A 22773-nucleotide genomic window follows, 5' to 3' on the forward strand; every position below is an offset into this window, starting at 1 on the left:
AGGATGGTGGTTTGTAGGATGACTCCTAGTGTCAAGGAAGATGAAGAGAACAAAGGCAGAGTGGAGGACAAAGTGGTGGGAGCTGAAAAGGGACGAGTGTTGCATGGTTTTCAGGGAGGAGTTGAGAAAGGTTCTGGGTAGTCACGGTGAGCTTCCAGATGATTGGGCAACTACAGCTAGTGTTATCAGGGAGACAGATAGGAGAGTACTTGGTGTGTCATCTGGAAGAAAAGTAGATAAGGAGACTTGGTGGTGGAATGAGGAAGTGCAGGAGTATACACAAAGAAAACGGTTAGCGAAGAAGAAGTGGGATACTGAGAGGACTGAAGAGAACAAACAAGAGTTCAGGGAGATGCGGCGAAAGGTAAAGATAGAGGTAGCAAAGGCAAAACAAAGGGCGTACGATGACTTGTATGCTCGGTTGGACAGTAAGGAGGGTGAGAATGATCTATACAGGTTGGCGAAACAGAGAGATAAATATGGAAAGGATGTACAACAGGTACGGGTGATTAAGGACAGAGAGGGAAATGTATTGAGAGATGCTAGAAGAGTGATGGGAAGATGGAAAGAGTACTTTAAAGAGCTGATCAATGGGGAAAATGAAAGAGAGGCAAGGGTAGAAGAGGGAACTATTGTAGGCCCCAAAGTAGCACAAATTACTAAAAGTGAAGTGAGGAAGGCGTTGAAGAGGATGAAGAGTGGAAAAGTTGTTGGTCCTGACACCCGTGGAGGTGTGGAAGGGTCTAGGAGAGGCAGCGGTAGATTTTCTGACTAGATTATTCAACTGGATCTTAGAGGGTGAGAAGATGCCTGAAGAATGGAGACAAAGTGTGATGGTGCTGAAGTGGTCCTGAGAACCAAATACTACAAAGGTGTCCTCCTTGTGAAGCTGAAACTTGGGAGTTTTTTCTTCTATGCAAGTAATCATTGAGTGGAAAAGTCTATGATGGTTGAACATTGCTGCTGAAGCAAAGGATGCAAGGTGTGTGCGATGAGTAGACCGGATCTGTCCGTATGACACAGCAGAATGTAGCATTAGAAGGACTCAGGCTCCTCCAGGATTTGAACCCGGGACCTCTCGCACCCAAAGCGAGAATCACACCCCTAGACCAACGAGCCACAAAAGCTTGCTCAGTTAAGTCACGACCAATCAAATTTGATTATTCGTATAGCACCAAATGCCAACACAGCGTTTCCATGATGCTGTACAAATATAGAGCAGGACTGAACCACACTCTTTGGAAAGACTTACAGAATACCCACATTCCCCCATAAACAAGCACTTGGAGACGCTTTGAGGAAACACTGCCCTTTACCAGCTCGAAACTGATATGGGATTTCTGAGCCTTGGGGTTTCCTTCTGATGACCACCTGCTTTTATTCTAATATGGCACTAATGGCAGGCAGCCACTTGCTGGGAGTACAATGCAAGGTGTGAAATGTAGCTGAGGCCTTGGTCTTCACATTCTACAGTCATGGCCAAAAGTTTTGAGATTGCCACTTTCACAATGTCTGTTCCTTCATGGTTTTTAGGTGTTTGCCAGATGGTTCTATTGTTGTGTCATTCTCCAAACTTTTGGCCATGACTGTACAGACCTGGTCGTCACATCACAATTGATGAACAGCTTTGCCCATCAGAAACGTTGTCCTTTGATTCAATATATTGCTACAAAACCAGATAAGTTTGGCATCAAGTTCTGGGTGGCTTGTGATTTGACATTAAATATATCTGCAATGTATTTCCATATGTTGGCAAAGAACCTGGTCGTCCCAAAGAGGAGAGACTGTCCGAGAGTGTGGTAATGAAGTTGATGAGACCATTTCTGGACCACGGCAGAACCGTCACAACGGACTCTTTTTTCACCTCAATTTCACTTGCAAAAAGTTGCTCACCGGGAAAACTACCCGTCTTGGCCCACTCAATAAGATTTGCAGAGATATTCCCCCTTCGGCTCAGGAGATGAAATGCAATGAGTTCAGCACTCAGGTGTTTTCAACGACTGACACCACCCTGACAGTGTATGCAGCCAGCTGGAAGAAGACTGTCTACGTTATGAGCAGTATACACGGTGTGGTTCAGACTGAGGACAGCCACAAAAGAAAGCCAAGCACCATCACCCAGTAACATTCCACAAAATCCGGTGTCGTTGCCTTGGATCAGATGGTGCGCGAGTACAGCCTGCGGGCAGGAACACGAAAATGGCCAGGCACTGTGTTCCATAACATGGTCGACATGGCAACCCTGAACACCCATGTGCTGTATCAAGCCTGCACAAGAAGTGGTTATCCAGCATCAAGCAATGCAGAATATTTCCAAAAAAAAACAAGCACATTCAAGCTTTCAAGAGAAAGATCAGAGTCAGAAGCAATGAAGTTACAATTACCCTTGATTAGGTGAAATCCATGTAAAACTGATTCGCACTTCTTTCTCCCCCCTCCTCCCAGAGCTGCTCCTCTGATAAACTGCATTCAACTCCCAGCAGGAGGGCTGCCACATTATTAGCATACTGGACAGACCACATTCCATGGCAGGGGGATCAAATGACCCCTCTGTAGTCTCCAAAGGTTAGGGATCAAATGATCCCTCCTTAGTCCCTCTAGTTTAAACCTGCGTCTGGATTGAAGTGAACCTGACCTATATTCTGAAGAACCATGTAATATTAGACATATTTTAATACCAGACACCAGTTTTAAAGAATTCCCTTGTTACTTAAAACTTATTCAAAAAGCTTCAACTTGATAAGATGAAAATATAACCCGATGGCTTTATCCCTTAAACATGCAGCGAGATTTCAGTAAATGTGACATATATAGTGTATATTCACATCCTATCTAAGTACCGGACACTAACTCTAAAGAATTACAAAGTTATATACAACTTTTGCCAAAAACCTTCAACTCGGTGGGATAAATACTCTGTGTCCATTGGGCTTTATCGTCTAAACCTGCGGCTGGAGATTAGTAAATGTGACATATATTATGTAGGATCACGTCCTATTCAACATATTTCTGCAAAGGTCACAATTTAAAAAAATTCCCCTTTTTATTTAAAAGTTGTTCCAAAAAGCTTCAACTTGGTGGGATAAAAAAAAAAAAAAAAATGACCAAAGGGCTTTATCTTTTTAACTTGCGGCTGGATTTCAGTAAATGTGACATATATACTATAAATTCACGTCCAGTTCAGTAATATTTCAGCAACAGACACCAGCTTTAAAGAATTACAGTTATTTACAGCTTTTACCCAAAAACCTTCAACTTGGTGAGGTAAACACTTTATGTCCAGCTGGCTTTATCTTTTGAATATGCTTCTATATTTGAGTAAATGTTCCATATATTATGTAGAACTACATATATTCAGCATAATTCAGCACCAGACACCGGTTTCAAAGAATTCGAGTTCTTTACAACTTGTGCCAAAAACCTTCAACTTGGTGAGATAAACACTAGTTGACCATATTGCTTTATATTTTAATCCTGTGGTTGGAATACAGTAAATTTGACAACTATCCTGTAGATTCAAATTCTAGTCAGCATATTTCAGCAACAAAAACCGGTTTTAAAGAATTCCAAAGAAATTTACAACTTTTGTCAAAAACCATCAAATTGATGAGAAAAACAATTTTGACCAAATGGCTTTATCCTTTAATGCTGCAGCTGGATTTAAGTAAATATGAATTATATTGTGTAGAATCATGTCCTATTACGCATATTTCAGCAACAGACACCAGCTTGAAAGACTTCCAAAATCATTTTCAACTTGTGCCAAAAACATTAGACTTGGTGAGATAAACACTTCCTGACCAAATGACTTTATTATTTTAAATTGTGGCTGGATTTCAATAAATATGAAGTATATATTGTGGAGAATCACATTAAATTCAGCATGTTTCAACACCAAACACCAGCTTTAAAGAATTCCAAAGTAATTTACAACTTGTCAACTATTTACAACTTTACAACTATTAACACCAACGCCATCTTCAAAAAGGGTCAGAGCCGCCTGTTCTTCCTCAGGAGGCTCAGATCTTTCAATGTCTGCAGGACCATGCTGCAGATGTTCTACCACTCGGTGGTGTCCGGCGTCATCTTCTACGCTGTTGTGTGCTGGGGCAGCAGGCTCAAGACAGCTGACGCTAACAGACTCAACAAGCTCATCAGGAGAGCTGGATCTGTCCTGGGCGTGGAGCAGGAGTCTGTGGTGCAGGTGTCAGAGAGGAGGATGCTGAAGAAGCTCCTCAGCATCATGGACAACATCCATCACCCCCTGCATGCCACACTGACGTCCTGTCAGAGCTCTTTCAGCCGTAGACTGATACCACCGAGGAGCTCCACTGAACGCCACAGGAGGTCTTTCCTCCTGAGGCGATCAGACTTTTTAACTCCTCTCCATTCAGCCGCCAGCAACCATAACAACCTATCTTTAACCTAAAAACAAACAAAAATGTGCAATATCTCATTTCTGTGCAATATTCAGAAACTGTGCAATATTTCATCATATTTCATCTCATCTCGTAACAGCTACACTACAATGTTCCCTTCTATCATACTATTGTGCACTCCTTACCTCACTTGTTACTAAGACACTTATAGTTTTATCACTGCTTACTAAGACACTTTATAGTTTCACTGAGATACTTTATAGTTTATAGTTTATTTTTATTTCTAATTCTGCCTTTCTTTTATGATTTATTACTGTTATATTTTCTGTAACTCTGGCACTGCAATTTCCTTCGGGATTAATAAAGTTGTTCTTATTCTTATTCTTATTCTTAAGAAAAGAAGCGAGGAAGGCAACGAAGAGGATGAGGAGTTCAAAGGCAGTGGGTCCTGATGACATGCCGTACATGTGGAGGCATGGAAGTGTCTAGGAGAGCCAGCGGTACGGAGGTCAGCGACTGGATGATTCAAAAGAAAAAGAAATACAGCACACATGGAAAAATACTGTACAGGGATGACAAGAAAGGCGACGAGCGACAGACAGAGACGGCGAGACAACGGAAAGTGACCCGAAAGGTAAGGCGAGGAACTATGACTGAGCGCTTCACTGTGACTCCGGTGGGACAGACACAAGGGAATGAGCGCGGGTGTCCGTGTGTGAAATGTTGGCGCTCTTGAGAGACAGCACCCCCTGCTGGGGACAGAGAGGACGAACATGAAAAAGCTTACGGCACCTGGTATTCCAAGGCGGTCTCCCATCCAAGTACTAACCAGGCCCGACCCTGGTTGGCTTCCGAGATCAGACGAGATCGGGCGTGTTCAGGGTGGTATGGCCGTAAACGAGGGATGCCTGCGCGGAAGGGCACTTTATAAGCAGCCGTCCTCTGTCTTTTCCACCTCCAGTCATTTCCACATCTGTCAGGAGCTCCTTCTATTTAGTCTCCATGATTACAGCCAGTGGCGCCCGAGGCTACTCGAACCGAAAATCATCAGACACTCCTTAGGCTACAGCCTAAGGTAAAAAGGGAGCTAGCAAAGGCCATAGCAGAAAAGTTCAAGGTGGAAGCGGGACTCCGTCGGGGATAGGCCCTGAGCCCCTTCTTGGTCGCAATGGTGACGGACGGGCTGACGGATGAGGGTAGACATGAATCTCCACGGACCGTGACCTTTGCGGATGCCGTTGTGATCTGTAGTGAGAGCAGAAAACAGGTGGAGGTCAATCTAGAGAAGTGGGGGTATGCACCGCGTACTCAATCGGGGGGGGGAACCCACGCGGACTCTTCACAAATACTGCAGGATCCGGGAGCTCACACACCATCCGTCTCGCACACACACACACACACCGCCCCGCGTGAATCTCTCACACACACACACTCCGTCCAAAAAACGTCAACTCTGAGTTCTGACGGGCCGGGACGCCGAAAACGACACGGACGCTTCAATTTTCACGAAGAAGTCAGAGGACAACCGGAACACGTTCCGTCCGTCCTCCTGATGCTGCCAGGGGTTTCTGCCGCTCTACGACCGGGAGAACTTCCCCCTGAGCCCAGTCTGACACAGTCTATCGGGGGCAATCCATCCGTTTCAAATGCGATTCATTTAAGCTCAGTTCTGGTCCATAGTGGGATTTTATCGGGCTGCACGGGGCGAATGGTAGGGACAGGGTTTCAGGCAGACACGCTCGTGTGTCGCTATCTACCGCTCCCTACCGGCAGAAACAGTGTCGGGACAGTGTCGCTGGTCACGCAGGGCACAGACAAGATCTGGATCCCAAGTATGTTGGTTATGTATGACGTTGTTGGAGGACACGGCAACCTTGACATCGGACACAAAAGCGGGGGGTGCACCGTTCCCAGAGATACTGCAATACCGGGTCGATGTGCGGAGTGGATGGAGCAAGCCCCTATTCCATCTCCCTGTTCCAAAAATCAATTTAATATTAGGTCCAAGGATAGGGGACGTATCAGATATTAAACTGATAAAAACAGATACTACGCTTGATCTTAGCCAAAAGGCCGAGGAGCGATAGCCCCGCGCCATCGCTCGACACCAACGCATTCCCCGCACCGTCAGCTTCACTCACGACTTCATTCACAAATAAACCCCCACGCCGTCTCCGCCACTCGGCCCGGAGCGACGGCGCATCTCCCCCATCGCCCCGGTGACGGAGGTCCCGGTGGAGGCCGACGTTCCTGCTTTACAAGAAACAACATGGCTGATGCATCTTCCGCATCTGCCCGCTCACGTGGCGCGCGGCCCCCCGACAGGACGCCGGAGCATCAAAGTAAACCCAGGACTTCAACAAGCAGACTCCTCGGAACCTGATGAATGAATGGGGAAAAATGATAGAGAGCCAGGGGTAGAAGCGGTGACTACTGGCGACCGCAAAGGAGCAGAGACCAGCGTAAAAAGAAGCGAGGGGGGCATCGAAGAGGATGAGGAGTTCAAACGCAGTGGGTCCCGATGACGTACCGTACAGGTGGAGGCATGGAAGTGTGTAGGAGAGCCAGCGGTACGGAGGTCAGCGGCTGCATTATTCAACAGCGAGAGACACAAACGAGAGAAAAAGAAATACAGCGCACATGGAGAAACACTGTACAGGGATGACAAGAAAGGCGGCGAACCGAAAATCATCAGACACTCTTTACCTTAGGCTGCAGCCTAAGGTAAAGAGGGAGCTATCAAAGGCCATACCAGGACTCGAATTCACGGCGGGACAGTAAATTACAAGAGAAAGAGAAAATTAAATAAAATAAACATGGAAAAAGGAAGATTACTATAGATGCAGTATTTGCACCGAGAATGCTCATAGAGAAGTACAGAGAAGGCACGTGGGAGCCCCATTGCCTTTTTGTACACCTTGAAAAGTCGTACAACAGGTTGCCAAGAGAGGAGCTCTGGTATCCTATGAGGAAGTCTGGCGCGGCAGAGAAGTGTGTTACACTGGAGCAGGACATGTATGCTAGCTGGGAGACAGTGGTGCGGTGTGCTGTAAGACTGGACCAGAGACGTTCAAGGTGGAAGTGGGACTCCGTCGGGGATAGGCCCTGAGCCCCTTCTTGTTCGCAATGGTGACGGATGAAGGTAGACGTGAATCTCCACGGACCGTGACCTTTGCAGATGCCGTTGTGATCTGTAGTGAGAGCAGAAAACAGGTGGAGGTCAAGATAAGATAAGACTTCCGTCTCGCCCCGGAGACGGAGGTCCCGGTGGAGGCCGATGTTCCTGCTTTACAAAAAAAAAACATGGCTGATGCATCTTCCGCATCTGCCCGGTCACGTGGTGCACGGCCCCCCGACAGGACGCCAAAGCATCAAAGTAAACCCAGGACTTCAACAAGCAGACTCCTAGGAATATACAGAATGAATGGGGAAAAATGAAAGAGAGCCAAGGGTAGAAGCGCTGATTACTGGCGATCGCAAAAGGAGCAGAGACATGTGTAAAAAGAAGCGAGGAGGGCATCGAAGAGGATGAGGAGTTCAAAGGCAGTGGGTCCTGATGACGTACCGTACATGTGGAGGCCTGGAAGTGCCTGGGAGAGCCAGCGGTACGGAGGTCAGCGGCTGGATTATTCAACAGCGAGAGGCACAAACGAGAGAAAAAGAAATTCAGCACGCATGGAGAAATACTGAACGGGGATGACGAGAAAGGCGGCGAGCGACGGACGGAGGTGGCGAGACAACGGAAAGTGACCAAACAAGGTAAGGCGGGGAACTATGACTGAGCGCGTGTCGCGCCGGGCTTCACGGTGACTCCGGTGGGACAGACACAAGGGAATGAGCGGCGTGTGTCCGTGTGTGAAATGTTGGCGCTCTTGAGAGACAGCACCTCCTGCTGTTGACAGAGGGAACGAACATGAAAAAGCTTACGGCACCTGGTATTCCCAGGCGGTCTCCCATCCAAGTACTAACCAGGCCCGACGCTGCTTGGCTTCCGAGATCAGACGAGATCGGGCGTGTTCAGGGTGGTATGGCCGTAAACGAGACTAGCCTACGCGGAAGGGCATTTTATAAGCAGCCGTCCTCCGTCTTTTCCACCTCCTGTCATTTCCACATCTGTCAGGAGCTCCTTCTATTGCGTTTCCATGATTACAGCCAGTGGCACCCAAGGTTACTATAACCAAAAATCATCAGACACACTGCACCTTAGGCTGCAGCCTAAGGTAAAGAGGGAGCTAGCAAAGGCCATACCAGGACTCAAATGCACGGCGGGACAGTTAATGACAAGAGAAAGAGAAAATTAAATAAAATACACATGGAAAAAGGAAGAGTACTACAGATGCAGTATTTGCGCCGAGAATGCTCATACAGAAGTACAGAGAAGGCCGGCGGGAGCCGCATTGCCTTTTTGTACACCTTGAAAAGTCATACGACAGGTTGCCAAGAGAGGAGCGCTGGTATCCTCTGAGGAAGTCTGGAGCGGCAGAGAAGTGTGTTGCACTGGTGCAGGACATGTATGCTAGCTGGGAGACAGTTGTGCGGTGTGCTGTAAGACGGGACCAGAGAAGTTCAAGGTGGAAGCGGGACTCTGTTGGGGATAGGCCCTGAGCCCCTTCTTGTTCGCAACGGTGACGGACGGCCTGAAGGATGAGGGTAGACGTGAATCTCCACGGACCGTGACCTTTGCAGATGCCGTTGTGATCTGTAGTGAGAGCAGAAAACAGGTGGAGGTCGAGATAAGATAAGATAAGATAAGATAAGATAAGAACAACTTTATTAATCCCGAAGGAAACTGTTGTGCCAGAGTTACAGAAAATATAACAGTAATAAATAATAAAAGGCAGAATTGGAAATCAAAATAAACTATAAACTGAAAAGTGTCTCAGTGAAACTATAGAGAGGTGGGGGTATGCTCTGGAAAGGAGAGGAACGAAAGTTAGTCGCAGCAAGACAGTATACATGTGTGGGGATGAGAGGAACTCGGGTGGAACGGTGAGGCTACAGGGAGTGGAGATCAAGAAGCAGGAGCATTTCAGGGACTTGGACACTCTGGGTTGTTTTTTGGCCCGATCGTAAATCCACGCTTTTGCGGTGCACCTGCCATGTGCAACCGCAACTGCCATGTGCCCTCCCTGGTTGGCTGTGACCCAACCAGGGAGGGTCGGCGCGTGCGACCATAAACAGTGAACCCGGCCTCCAGCGACACAGACTTGCTCTTGAACAGCACAACAGGGGAGAGCGCGGACGCAGTCCCCCACTACCAGAAATTATGCAGTCAAGATTCCCACATTTGGGGAATTCGCAGGGGTCAGCACAGCCGCAGTGCAATGGCTGAGCCTCGCCCTGGCTGAACCACCTTCTTGATCATGGTATCTCCCCTGCCAGGTAAGTATGAGTCGCACGCGTCCCGCGCACGGAGCGCTTTCACACGCACGCCGTTCTCAGTCGGGGAGGAACCCATGCGGACTGTTGCGGGAGCTCACACACGATCCCTCTCGCACACACACACACACACACACACACACACACACACACACACACACACATACTCCGTCAAAAAAAAACGTCAACTCTGAGTTCTGACGGGCCAGGACGCTGAAAACGACACGGGCGCTTCAATTTTCACGAAGAAGTCAGAGGACAACCGGAACACGTTCCGTCCGTCCTCCGAATGCCGCGAGGGGTTTCTGCCGCTCTACGACCGGGAGAACTTCCCCTTGAGCCCAGTCTGACACAGTCTATCGGGGGCAATCCATCCGTTTCAAATGCAATCCATTTAGGCTCAGTTCTGGTCCATAGTGGGATTTTATTGGGCTGCACGGGGCGAATGGTAGGGACAGGGTTTCAGGCAGACACGCTCGTGTGTCGCTATCTACCGCTCCCTACCGGCAGAAACAACGGGGACAGTGTCGCTGGTCACGCAGGGCACAGACAAGATCTGGATCCCGTGTGTGTTGGTTACGTATGACGTTGTTGGAGGCCACGGCAACCTTGACATCGGACACAAAAGCAGGGGGTGCACCGTTCCCAGAGATACTGCAATACCGGGTCGATGCGCGGAGTGGACGGAGCAAGCCCCTATTCCATCTCCCTGTTCCAAAAATCAATTTAATATTTGGTCCCCGGATAGGGGACGTATCAGATATTAAACTGATAAGAACAGATACTACACTTGATCTTAGCCAATAGGCCGAGAAGCGATAGACCCGCGCCCTCGCTCGACACCAGCGCATCCCCCGCACCGTCAGCTTCACTCACGACTTCATTCACAAATCAACCCCCACCCCGTCTCCGCCGCTCGGCCCGGAGCGACGGCGCATGTCCCCCATCGCCCCCATCGCCCCGGAGACGGAGGTCCCGGTGGAGGCCGACGTTCCTGCTTTACAAGAAACAACATGGCTGATGCATCTTCCGCATCTGCCCGGTCACGTGGTGCACGCCCCCCCGACAGGACGCCAAAGCATCAAAGTAAACCCAGGACTTCAACAACCAGACTCCTAGGAATCGTGTCCCCTTCAAATCAACCTGGAATATGGCAAAAAGTCGCCCGTGAGGAGAAAAGACACAGGTGGAAACAGGACGTTTGAACCGCTCACGATACACAGCGCGGCAAACGGGCGCCATCTTGTGAACCCGTCTGGTTACCGTATCGATGCGACCAGCTCTCACAGAGACTCGCCGCTCATCGCCGGGAAACACGATTCAAAAAACGGCACGAACACAAGACAACAGTAAAATGGTTTTAAATCCACATTTACATTTAATTATATTCATGTTTTCGTCACTACCAGCAGAACAATTTTTAAACACGATGGTAAATCATCTCGTCCCGTGGCGAACACCCACTGGACCCCGGGACCCCAAACAGCCTTAGACGGCCTTGAACGCTAACCCCGCCCCGCACCGGCTAATACCGGCTGTTACGACGACTGCTGGTCGGACGGAGACGATCGCGCTCGGCTAGACCACCGCTTTATCGTTGTCGTTTGAGTCGCCAACACTCAATTACCGACGCGCAAGATGGCAGAAGGCCACAAGCTAGGCTGTTAGCTAGCCTTACCTCAGCTCACGAAATCTGTGACGTCGTCAAGATTTCTCGGCCGAAAGGCCCTCAATTACCGTCAAAAATCACCGGGAGTTGCTTCGCGGTTGTTATAAACACGGTCAATCCGATTGTAGGTCGAGAAATCGTCACTATTCTCTGTAAAAGTGAACTTACGTCGCGGGGCTGGACGGCGCTTTTGACCGGGAACAAATCGCGGAACCCTGGAGCCTTCAGGGACCGACAGCTCCCTTCTTCACTTCCGTTAACGGGGTATGTTCGGAAAACGGCCATAACTCTTCGGTTCAATTCTACTTCGAACTATATAAATTAATTCTACTTCAAACTATATGAATTAATTCTAATTCTAACCATATGAATTAATTGTACTTTAAATTATGAATTAAGAAAAGAGATGTGGGACCTGTGGAATCCCCTCCGTGGACACTTTCATCCCGAGTCCCGCTTCTCTGAACTCTTATACTGGCATTCTGTGGCTTAACTGATGCCAGACCACCATTGTTGACATGCAGAGGTTTTTAAATGCACTGAATGGAGAGAAGTTCTGACACACTGTTGATGAATCAGGTCCAAGTCCAGTCACCCAGCAGCCCAGGAGTCTCCTTCTGTGCGCCGGTCTGCTCCAAGACCTCCAACATCATCCCCGTCTGCAGGAAAACAAAGAACCACAGGACCCTGGGTACAGATCTTCCATCCTGGCTCTGTAGGAGTGACTGACGTCCTCTGAGCACCTTGTTGTTCTGTCTTACCTGAGATCCAACACCGACCCGCCCTGGACCCCCTGCTGTTCACCTAGAGTGAGCAGGACCAGAGGAGATGCCGTGATAATGAGCACTGTTGTGCAACTTGAAAGTCCTAGAAAGTGACATCTGGACATCTGGAGCTCATCTGAATATAAACCACAGCGGGTAAAAACACAAACACATAAGCTGCACTTGTCTGTGAACTGCAGGTGTTCACATTGTAACGAGATATTTACACATTAATCTTTTTTTTTTTTTACTTTTAATTAAATACATACTGTTAACATTTGCAAATATGTCCTGGAAAAGCAGTGCCTGTAACACGGCTGACGGAAAATGTTCATTATGAATGAAACAAGGAAAAGTTCATCCATTTTTTATCCCCGCTTTATTTATTATTGTTATGTTTTACTTGAAACTCTGGCACAACAATTTCCTTTGGGATAAATAAAGTTGTTCTTATTCTTATTCTTAAACAGGCCACATCTGGCCAATCAAAGATTGGTCCAGAATTCATGCTTGATATGTATGATTGGATCAACGAATGTGGGAGCTCAAACTGGAGATTATCAATTTTTGGAGCTACTTCAGAACTCTTGAGAATTTATCCTGAACTGAATGACACGGAGTGGCTTTGTTATTTAACATTTACTGTGGACCTACTGACACACATGAATGAGCTGGACGTGAAGATCCAACCAAAAAAACAGTTTGTGAATGAAATGCAAGAAATGTCAGAGCCTTCAAAACCAAGTTGGTTTTATTTTCAAAGCAAATATCAAAAGAGTCTGATATGTACTGTTCACAAATACATTTTTTGTTTTACATGTATCATATTGTCAAATTTTAAAAGTCAATCCGGCCCCTGAGCCAAAAAGTTTGCCCGCCCCTGGAATACCTGATGAAGACTTTTCAGAAAACCTTTGACCTGTCATTGCCAGCAAAAGGTATATAAGAAAGTATTGCAATGAATGTTTGTTCCTGACCAACTACTTATTCTCCATCATTATGTCCAAATAAGTTTGTTAAAAATCAGACAATGATATTTTCTGTCTCTCATAGTTGAAGTATACCAATGATGAAAATGAAAGACCTCTATCATGTTTTTAAGTGGGAGAACTTGCACAATTGTTGGCTGACTAAATACTGTTTTGCCCCACTTTATCTGGATACTGGGCACTGACACCTATTCAAATCAACATTTTAAAATGAGCTGATTTAGACTGTAATGATCATTTTGAGCTTATTTTAATCAAATTGTCAAATATTCAAATACAACATTCAAGTTTTTAGTTTCACCTATGAACAGGGTGATGGCAATCAGCACCAACAACACACTGAAGTCTCACAGCACCTTGACTGGACTGAAAATCAATGTCAAAATGAAGCTATGAAAAACAGTGCACCTCTGCGTGAATTCTGTCCTCTTTAAACAAATCTTGAACCCCTGGTGCATGTCTTCGCGATAACAAGTCATAACTTCTCACTCCAAACTCACCTGAAACACAATAACAAATAAAATCTTCAAAGGGTACAGAAGAGACCTGCATGTTTTATTCCTCAACCAAGCCAAGGCGTCTTAATCCATCCCCACATCTGTCCTCTGGGAGGCCTTCAACCTCTTCCAAGTGCATGAAACCACCACAAACCTGGTCAGAAGCTTCCTCCAGCATTTCTTATTCTGTAAAACAACCACAGAGTACAAAACATGGTGATCATTGGAAGTGGGCTTCAGGGCAGGCTGCGCCACATCCCCTCTAGCCTTTACCATGGCAATGGAGATGATCATCGGTACATCTCGGTGGAACGACGGAGGGGAGCTACTGCAGGCTTGACAGCGGCTGCCTCCAAATGATTATTGGAAAAGCCCCCCAGTACAACAGTCAAAGACCATGAAATGACCACCTAGGTCCCCACCATCACCTCTACCAAATGCCTGCTGGAGTAGCTTCACTCCAACACTACCTGGGGAAGAAGAAGTTGGAAGCCAACAAGTAAGGGAGCATTTCCATCGTGAAAGGAAAGCTTACTGGCCACGGTTCCACCTCGTCGAAACAGCCATTCCTTTGATATCAGAGCTGCAGGTCCAGCCTTGGATGGTGGAAGCCTCAGATGCAGAACAGACCAACGCTGCATTGAATCCCTTCAGTGGGTTGTAGGACAGGATACAGATTGGATTGGAAAAGCAGGATTTCCCTTGAAAGGTAGTAAACATCAGACTTTTCTACTCATCCTGAAATTTATTACAAAACACACAAGAGATGTGTTTCAGTATTACACATTTACAATACGCAATTAAAAATGTGTCTGTAGATCTTTGTGCAAGTCGCTACAAATCAGCCTTGCTTGTTCAGAGATGATTAAAAAATCCTTTTCACAGAAAGGTGGATTTAGAACTCAGTAAAATAAAAAAAAAAACATTGTAACAGTTTTACCAGAGATTTTCAATAATAATGTTTTCGTTTCCCATATGAACAAGTAGATGAAAATGTGTACAAACAACAGACGAGAGTGCCACATGACCACAAGCATGTAATTGATTCCTAAGTACAAATACAACCACTAATACAAAAGTTTTTGAGTCATGCATTGCTCCATTCAGAAGCTGATCCAGGGTCAGCCATCGCAGCCATTCAACGACAAGAAAAACGTCAACTCTGAGTTCCGATGGGCCAGAATGACCGAAACGACACAGTCGCTTCATTTTTCATGAAGAAGTCAGAACACAGAACACATTCCGTCCATCCTCCTGATGCCACAATTGGTTTCTATTGTTTTACAAACGGGAGAACTTTGCCACGATCCCGGTCTGACAGTCTTTAAACGCGACCAGTGTGGTGGACGGATCAGGGCTGTCGTCTTTTGTCGTCAAACACAATCCATTTGCGCGAAGATCAGATTCCTTGGTGGGAATTTACTTCGGTACACGGAAGCAAGGCGTAGAGACAGGTTGTCCAGTTAACAAACTTATGTCACACGTCACCCACAACCCTCCTGCCTCTTTGCATTATCATCTACCAACACAATACAGTAGACGCACCAAATGGCACGTTAAACATTCGTCTTCACGATCTTTGAGATGTCTGCCATCAAATTTGTTATTATTTGCAATTTGAGAGGGTGCACCGTCAGCTTCACTTAAAACAACATCGCTGATGCATCTTCCGCATCTGCCCGGTCACGTGGTGCACGGCCGACCAATAGGACGCCGAAGCATAAAAAAAATCAACAATCAGACACATGGAAATCCTCCTCAAATCCACGGGACGATGAACGGGCGCCATCTTGTGGACACCACCGGTTACTGTGTCTACTCGACCCGTTCTCGTGGAGACTTGGCGCTCATCCACGGGAAACGAGATGCAAAAAGCGCAATGGACACAAGCAAACTGTCAACTGGATATAAATGTAATTTAAACCGTGGGACACCTCGACCGGGAAACCTCTATCAGCCGTACCTTCGACTGCGTTCGCCACTATCGCCACCCTGTTGTCAGTCACCAAAGTTAAATTACCGTAAACTCATAAATAGATATGGCCCGCTTGTCTAAATCACACAGGGAGAAGTCCATCCATTTCCTATTCCTGCTTTGTCAGTACAGAATGCTGCAGCACGGTTGGTATTCACTTAATTATTGGAAAAGCCCCCCAGTACAACAGTCAAAGAACATGAAATGACCACCTAGATCCCCACCATCACCTCTACCAAATGCCAGCTGGAGAAGCTTCACTCCAACACTACCTGGGGAAGAAGAAGTTGGAAGCCAACAAGTGTCAAGCATAAGGCCCTGACCCTGGCATTCAAAACCACCTCAGGAACAGGTCCAGCATATCTGAATGAAATGATAAGACCTTATGCTCCCGGCAGAGAGCTGCGTTCCTCTAATACAAACCTACTAGCAGTACCTTTTGCTCGCTCTAAGCGATCTCAGGCAAAACTGTTCTCAGTTCTACTACCTCAGTGGTGGAACAAACTTCCAGAAGCAACAAGACTAGCATCATCTATCTCAACCTTCAAGAAACAGGTAAAAACTGTTCTCTTTCAGGACTTTTTACTGCGCTGATGCCCCAGATCAGGTTAGGCAGCAAGTTAGGCTATGCAGTGTGTGTGTGTGTACGTTTGTGTATGTCTTCGTCAAAAAAAAAAAACCTCACTAACCCAAGCTTACTGTTCTGTATATTTCCTGTGCATCGTGTATTTGCAAGTGTATTTGCAGTCCCTATGTCCTCTATTGTAAGTCGCTTTGGATAAAAGCGTCTGCCAAATGCAATGTGATGTAATGTGATGTAATGTAACATGATCTTATAGAGTGAGAAGATGCCTGAAGAATGGAGACAAAGTGTGATGGTGCCTATTTTTAAGAATAAAGGGGATGTGCAGAATTGTGGCATCTACCCTTGCCTCTCTTTCATTTTCCACATTCATCAGCTCTTCAAAGTACTCTTTCCATATTCCCATCACTCTTCTAGTATCTCTCAATACATTTCCCTCGCTATCTTTAATCACCTGGACCTGTTGTACATCCTTTCCATCATCATCGCTCTGTTTCGCCAACCTGTATAGCTCATTCTCATCCTCCTTACTATCAACCGAGCATACAAGTCATCGTACGCTTTTTGTTTTGCCTTTGCTACCTCTATCTTTACCTTTCGCCGCATCTCCCTGTCTGTTCTCCTGTCTGTTCTCTTCAGTCCTCTCAGTATCCCACTTCTTCTTTGCTTACCGCTTTCTCTCTATATACTCCTGCACTTCCTCATTCCACCACCAAGTCTCCTTATCTACTTTCCTTCCAGATGACACACCAAGTACTCTTCTACCTGTCTCCCTGATAACACTAGCTGTAGTTGTTTAATCATCTGGAAGCTCACCCTGACCACTCAGACCCTTTCTCAACTCCTCCCTGAAAACCATGCAACACTCCTCCCTTTTCAGCTCCCACCACTTTGTCCTCTGCTCTGCCTTTGTCCTCTTCATCTACCTTGTCACCAGAGTCATCCTACAAACCACCATCCTATGCTGTCTGGCAACACTCTTTCTGTAACTCTGCCTGGGACCCTTCCTATAACTCTGCCTGGGACCCCTCCTGTAACCCTTCCTGAGACACCCTGCCTGCTTGCCTGCCTGAGACACCCTGCCTACCTAAATAAAAGAGTTCCTACCCTGATTTCAGCCTTGGTGGTGTGGTTCCCTGCCCGAGTCCACCCCCGTCCCGTGACAGAATTCTCTGGCCAATATGGACTCGGGGAGCCCACCACCGGGACCCGGTCTCAGCCCCGAAATGGATATCCAAGCCGCCCTGACCATACACAGCCAAGTGCTTGGACAACACGAGAGTATTCTGGGAGAGTTAGCAGATGCCGGATGTCAGGCCCATGGCAGGTTGGAGTCCATCTCCAACAGGCTTGCGCAGCTAGCCACCACCCCAGACACCTTAGATAGGCACAGCCAGACACTACGCGACCTGGCTGCCTCTCTACACCAGACTCAGGGGCAAGTGGAAAACATCTTCGCCCGGTTGAGCCAGATCTCCTCTGTCCTAGCCCAGAGATCGTTGCAGCAGAATCCTTCCGCTCCGCCGACCCCTGGTCCGGAACCAGCCCCCGCCCCTCGATATCAACCCGCAAAGGAACCGCATGTACCAGACCCCCCGCGATACTCCGGAGACCAAGGCAAATGTGGAGGAGTTTTGCTGCAGGTCTCACTAGTGTTTGGCTTGCAGCCGATGACCTACCACAGGGATGAACAGAAAATAGCTTACACCATCAGTTTACTTACCGGAGCTGCACTACGCTGGGGTCGGCGGTGAGGCGGACTGCCGTGTCGGTCCTATGCCGCTTTCACCGCCGAGATGAGAGAAGTGTTCGACCACCCTCTCCAGGGAGACGACGCAGCGAAATGCTTGGGCGACCTCACCCAAGGGGGGCGGAGTGTCACTGAGTATGCCGTTGAGTTTTGGACCCTGGCGGCAGCTTGTGACTGGAATGACCCAGCACTACAATACGCCTTTCTGAGGGGAATCAATGAGGAGCTGAAGGAAGAGCTGGCGGCGAGGGACGGACCTCCGGACCTGCATGCATTGATCAACCTCGCAATCCGGATAGACAATCATCTCCGCGAGAGGTGGCAGGAGAAGAAAGCCCAGGGACCCCCTTCAGACTGAGCCCGAACCCCAGTCCTGCCTCGCCCCTATCCCGGCTCCCATAACCCCACTTCTCCACTCCGCCCAAGTTCATTTGCCCGTCCTTTGCCCTCAGCCTCAGGTCGCGCCGCGTCAGGGGAGGAGCCCATGCAGCTGGGCCGAGCGCACCTCACCGCTGAGGAGAAGACTGCCCAGCGGCGCCGGAATGCCTGCCTCTACTGCAGTGAGGTGGGCCGCTACGCCGCCACCTGCTCGGCCAAGCTGGGAAAAGCCAAGGCTCGCCAGTGACTCGGGGGATCCTGGTGAGTCATACAGTGATTCCCCCCCGCTGGCCCACCTACGGGTGCCAACCTCGCTGGAGTGGGGCATGCACCAGCGCTCAGTCTCGGCGCTGGTAGACTCAGGGGCAGAGGGCAACTTCATAGACGAGGCCCTGGTTAAAGAGCTCCTCATCCCCACCACAGCTATCCAACCATTCCGCTGCGCCCTGTCATTGAACAACCGCCGGCTGGCCCATGTACAGCGCCACACCGCACCCGTCCGCATCCGGATTTCCGGTAACCATTCCAAATCAATCTCCTTCGCCATCCTGTCTGGACTTCACTCCCCCCTGGTGCTCGGGTTCCCCTGGCTGCAACTACAAAATCCCCACATCGACTGGGCCGCTGGCAAAATCCGGACCTGGAGCACATCATGCCATTCAACCTGCCTGACCTCCGCCCCGACCCCCGGTAGTTCCGCAGCCCCAGAGTCGACCGTCAACCCCGGACCTATCCTGCGTCCCTTCCGAGTATCATGATCTCGCCCAGGTCCTCGACAAGGATAATGCCCTGACCCTCCCCCCTCACCGGCCTTATGACTGCGCCATAGACCTCCAGCAGGACACAGTTCTACACAGAGGTCGACTATATAATCTGTCAAGACCTGAGAGAACCGCCATGGAAGAGTATATTACAGACTCCCTGGCGACGGGCTTGATTCGACCATCCACCTCCCGGGGCGGGGTTCTTCTTCGTGGGGAAGAAGGATGGGTGCCTCAGACCCTGCGTGGACTACCGGGGTCTGAACAGGATCACCATCCGGAACAAGTACCCACTTCCCCTTATCGATTCGGCTTTTACCCCCCTCCACGGAGCCCAGATTTTCACAAAATTGGATTTAAGGAATGGAAGACGGCCTTTAATACGCCCCTGGGGCATTTTGAGTATCTAGTAATGCCCTTTGGCTTATCCAACGCCCCCGCCGTCTTCCAGCATCTTGTCAATGACGTCCTGCGGGACTTCTTGGACTGGTTTGTTTTTGTTTACCTAGACGACATCCTGATCTTCTCCCGCGGCGAGGAAGAGCACCGGCGGCACGTGAGACAGATGTTGGAGCGCCTTCTAGAGAACCGCCTCTTCGTAAAGGCGGAGAGGTGGGCGTTCCACGTGCCGTCGGTGTCCTTCTTGGGTTACATCATCACTGCGGGAAAGATCGGGATGGACCCCTCCAAGATAGCGGCGGTGAGGGACTGGCCGGAGCACGGGGACCGCAAGCAGTTGCAGCGGTTCTTGGGCTTCGCCAATTTCTACCGCCGCTTAATTCAGAACTACAGCCAAATTGCCGCACCCCTCACCGCACTCACCTCCAGCAAAATTCGCTTCTCATGGACCCCGGCCGCCCGCAACGCATTCCTAACCCTCAAAACTCGGTTCACCACCGCCCCAATCCTCACTTAGCCCGACACCTCACGTCAGTGTATCGTGGAGGTCGACGCCTCGGATACCGGAGTGGGGGCGGTGCTGTCTCAGCGCTCCGGCGGGGACAGCAAGCTCCATCCCTGTGCCTTTTTTTTCGAAAAAACTGTCGCCGGCCGAGCGGAACTATGACGTGGGAAATAGGGAGCTGCTGGCCGTCAAGCTGGCGCTGGAGGAGTGGAGACACTGGCTGGAGGGGGCGGAGATGCCGTTCCTGGTCTGGACCGACCACCGGAACCTGGAGTACCTGCGGACCACCAAAAGATTGAACCCCAGACAGGCCAGGTGGGCACTCTTCTTCGATCGTTTTAGTTTCTCTTTGTCATACCGACCTGGTAATCGAAACATTAAGCCTGATGCCCTGTCCCGTGTCCACTCTAAAGAGGGGGGTTCCGAGCCCCCCGAGCCCATCCTGTCTCCATGCCACCTGGCCTGCTTGGTCTGGGATGTAGAAACCGCGGTCCGACAGGCTCAACAGAACCAGGTATTTCCGGAGGCCGGTCCCCCGGGGACGACGTTCGTCCCGGAGACAGCCCGGGCCGACGTCCTCCGGTGGGCCCATTTCAGCCAGCTATCATGCCACCCAGGGAGGTACAGAACTCTGAGGGTGGCGCGGCAGAGATTCTGGTGGCCCTCCATGTCCTTGTGCCGGTACATTTCAGCCTGCTCAGTCTAAGAGCAGTCTAAGTCCTCTACTCAACCTACCTCGGGGTGGCTACTGCCCCTCCCGATTCTCTGGCGACCTTGGTCCCATATTGCCTTAGATTTCGTTACCGGTTTACCCCCCTCTAAGGGGCACACAGTTATCCTGTCCATCATTGATCGTTTTTCTAAATTCACGCACTTTATTTGACTTCCCAAACTTCCCTCTGCACTAGACACGGCTAAATTATTAGTTTCTTACGTTTTCCGCGCTCATGGCATCCCCGTAGACATCGTTTCCGATAGAGGTCCCCAGTTCACGTCCAGCGTTTGGAAGGTCTTTTGTTTAGCAATTGGGGCCAAGGTCAGCCTGTCGTCCGGGTTCCACCCCCAAAGTAACGGCCAGACGGAGCGGCTGAACCAGGAGATGGAGGCGGCCCTCCGCTGCGTCACCTCTAGAAACCCCAGCTCCTGGAGTGATCACCTTCCCTGGGTGGAGTACGTGCACAACACCCTCCCCAGCGCCGCTACCCAGCCCTCGCCTTTCCATTGCGCGTACGGCTACCAGCCTCCCTTGTTTCCCGAACACGAATGAGAGATTGGTTCCCTCGGTCGGCGTCCATCTCCGCAGGTGCGCTCGGACCTGGCGCCAGGCACGCGCCGCCCTCCTCCGTGCTTCCCGGCGAACTCAGACCCAGGCTAACCGCCGCCGATCCGAGGCGCCAATCTACGCCCCCGGTCGCAAAGTCTGGCTCTCCACCTGGGACCTTCCTCTGAAGGCATCCCCCAAAAAACTCTCCCCGCAATTCATTGGCCCATTTGAGATCACTGCTATTATCAATCCGTCTTCTATCCGTCTCCGACTCCCGCCTTCACTAAAGCTCCACCCCACGTTTCACGTTTCCCAGGTCAAACCGGTCCGTGAAGATCCCCTGGCCCCTCCCATTTCCACTCCCCCTCCTCCTCGCGTTCTAGATGGTGATCCCATTTACACCATCTCCAGCCTCCTGGATGTTCGCCGGCGGGGTAGGGGGCTGCAATATCCGGTGGACTAGGAGGGCTATGGTCTGGAGGAGAGATCCTGGGTTCCGGCTCGGCAGATTCTGGCCCCCTCGTTGATCCGGCAATTCCACCGCGACCACCCAGGCCGGCTCCGTGGGGTGCCGGGAGGCGCCCGTTGAGGGGGGCTACTGTCAGGATCTCCTCTCGGCAGCCGAGAGGAGACACAGCTGAGTTCAATTAAAAATCAGTGCCAGCTGCAGCAGCGGCCAGCTGCCGCTAATCACAATCTCCATAAAGAGCAGTGGCACGCACTGCTCTGGCACCAGAGAATTGCAAATATATCGTGATTCTGTATTGAGAGCTTGCCTGTGAGCCTGCTTGCGAGACCCTGTCTTGTGACCCTTCCCGTAACTCTGCCTGCGACACCCTGCCTACCTAAATAAAAGAGTTCCTACCCTGATTTCAGCCTTGGTGGTGTGGTTCCCTGCCTGAGTCCGCCCCCAGCCCGTGACAGTCTGGTCCAGGCCTGGGAGAAGACAGAAACACTACAGATTCTGTTAGTGCAGCCCAATATGCTTTTTTTAACAGCGGGAGGGGTCCTGACATTGTCCGGACCCCACCAACAGGATGTTCATACCCTCTTCTGGTAGGAAGCTGGTGCGGCGTGAACCAATATCAATCATTCTGGGCTTTATTTCTGATATTATGCAGTGCGATGACTAATGCTTCAAGCCATGTCAATTTGTAGTGGGAACAGATCTCTCTTTGTCCTTAGTCCTGGTTTGGGGTTGTGTTGGCTACATACTGTACAACCATCCAATGTTTCCTTTATCTTTTGTTTGAAATATGGCAACCACCAACCCCTGAACCACCTTATTGTTTTATTGTATTGTGAGTTGGGCCGTGTGCTTCTCGAAATACACCATGTGCGCCTTCCAAAGGGGGCACCATTTCTCCCGTCGGTGTCTGCCAGAACCCTTCGTTGTTCTTTCTTGCTCCGTGCCCCGTCCAGACAGACTTTTCCCATGGGGTGCCTGGTTCTTGCAGCTGCTTTAGTTGGTCAGGGTTCAT

The 22773-nt window shown here is 49.4% G+C and overlaps 5 non-coding genes across 5 annotated transcripts; all 5 read right to left on the reverse strand.

Annotated features, from left to right (window-relative positions):
- Positions 1-5159: 5159 nt before the first annotated feature.
- On the reverse strand, positions 5160-5278 carry LOC147219864 (5S ribosomal RNA). Its single transcript, XR_015108557.1, has one exon. It is a non-coding gene; the product is annotated as a 5S ribosomal RNA (ribosomal RNA).
- A 995-nt stretch (positions 5279-6273) lies between these two features.
- Positions 6274-6464, reverse strand: LOC147219865 (U2 spliceosomal RNA). The gene has a single exon (XR_015108185.1). It is a non-coding gene; the product is annotated as a U2 spliceosomal RNA (small nuclear RNA).
- A 1835-nt stretch (positions 6465-8299) lies between these two features.
- On the reverse strand, positions 8300-8418 carry LOC147219866 (5S ribosomal RNA). Its single transcript, XR_015108499.1, has one exon. It is a non-coding gene; the product is annotated as a 5S ribosomal RNA (ribosomal RNA).
- A 1187-nt stretch (positions 8419-9605) lies between these two features.
- Positions 9606-9769, reverse strand: LOC147219867 (U1 spliceosomal RNA). Its single transcript, XR_015108230.1, has one exon. It is a non-coding gene; the product is annotated as a U1 spliceosomal RNA (small nuclear RNA).
- Positions 9770-10387: 618 nt separating this feature from the next.
- On the reverse strand, positions 10388-10578 carry LOC147219868 (U2 spliceosomal RNA). Its single transcript, XR_015108136.1, has one exon. It is a non-coding gene; the product is annotated as a U2 spliceosomal RNA (small nuclear RNA).
- Between the last annotated feature and the right edge of the window lie 12195 nt (positions 10579-22773).

This window comes from Fistularia commersonii, chromosome 24 (assembly GCF_037954325.1).
Source record: "Fistularia commersonii isolate RoL2024-O1a breed Wild chromosome 24, RoL_Fcom_v1.0, whole genome shotgun sequence".
Classification (NCBI taxonomy): domain Eukaryota; kingdom Metazoa; phylum Chordata; class Actinopteri; order Syngnathiformes; family Fistulariidae; genus Fistularia; species Fistularia commersonii.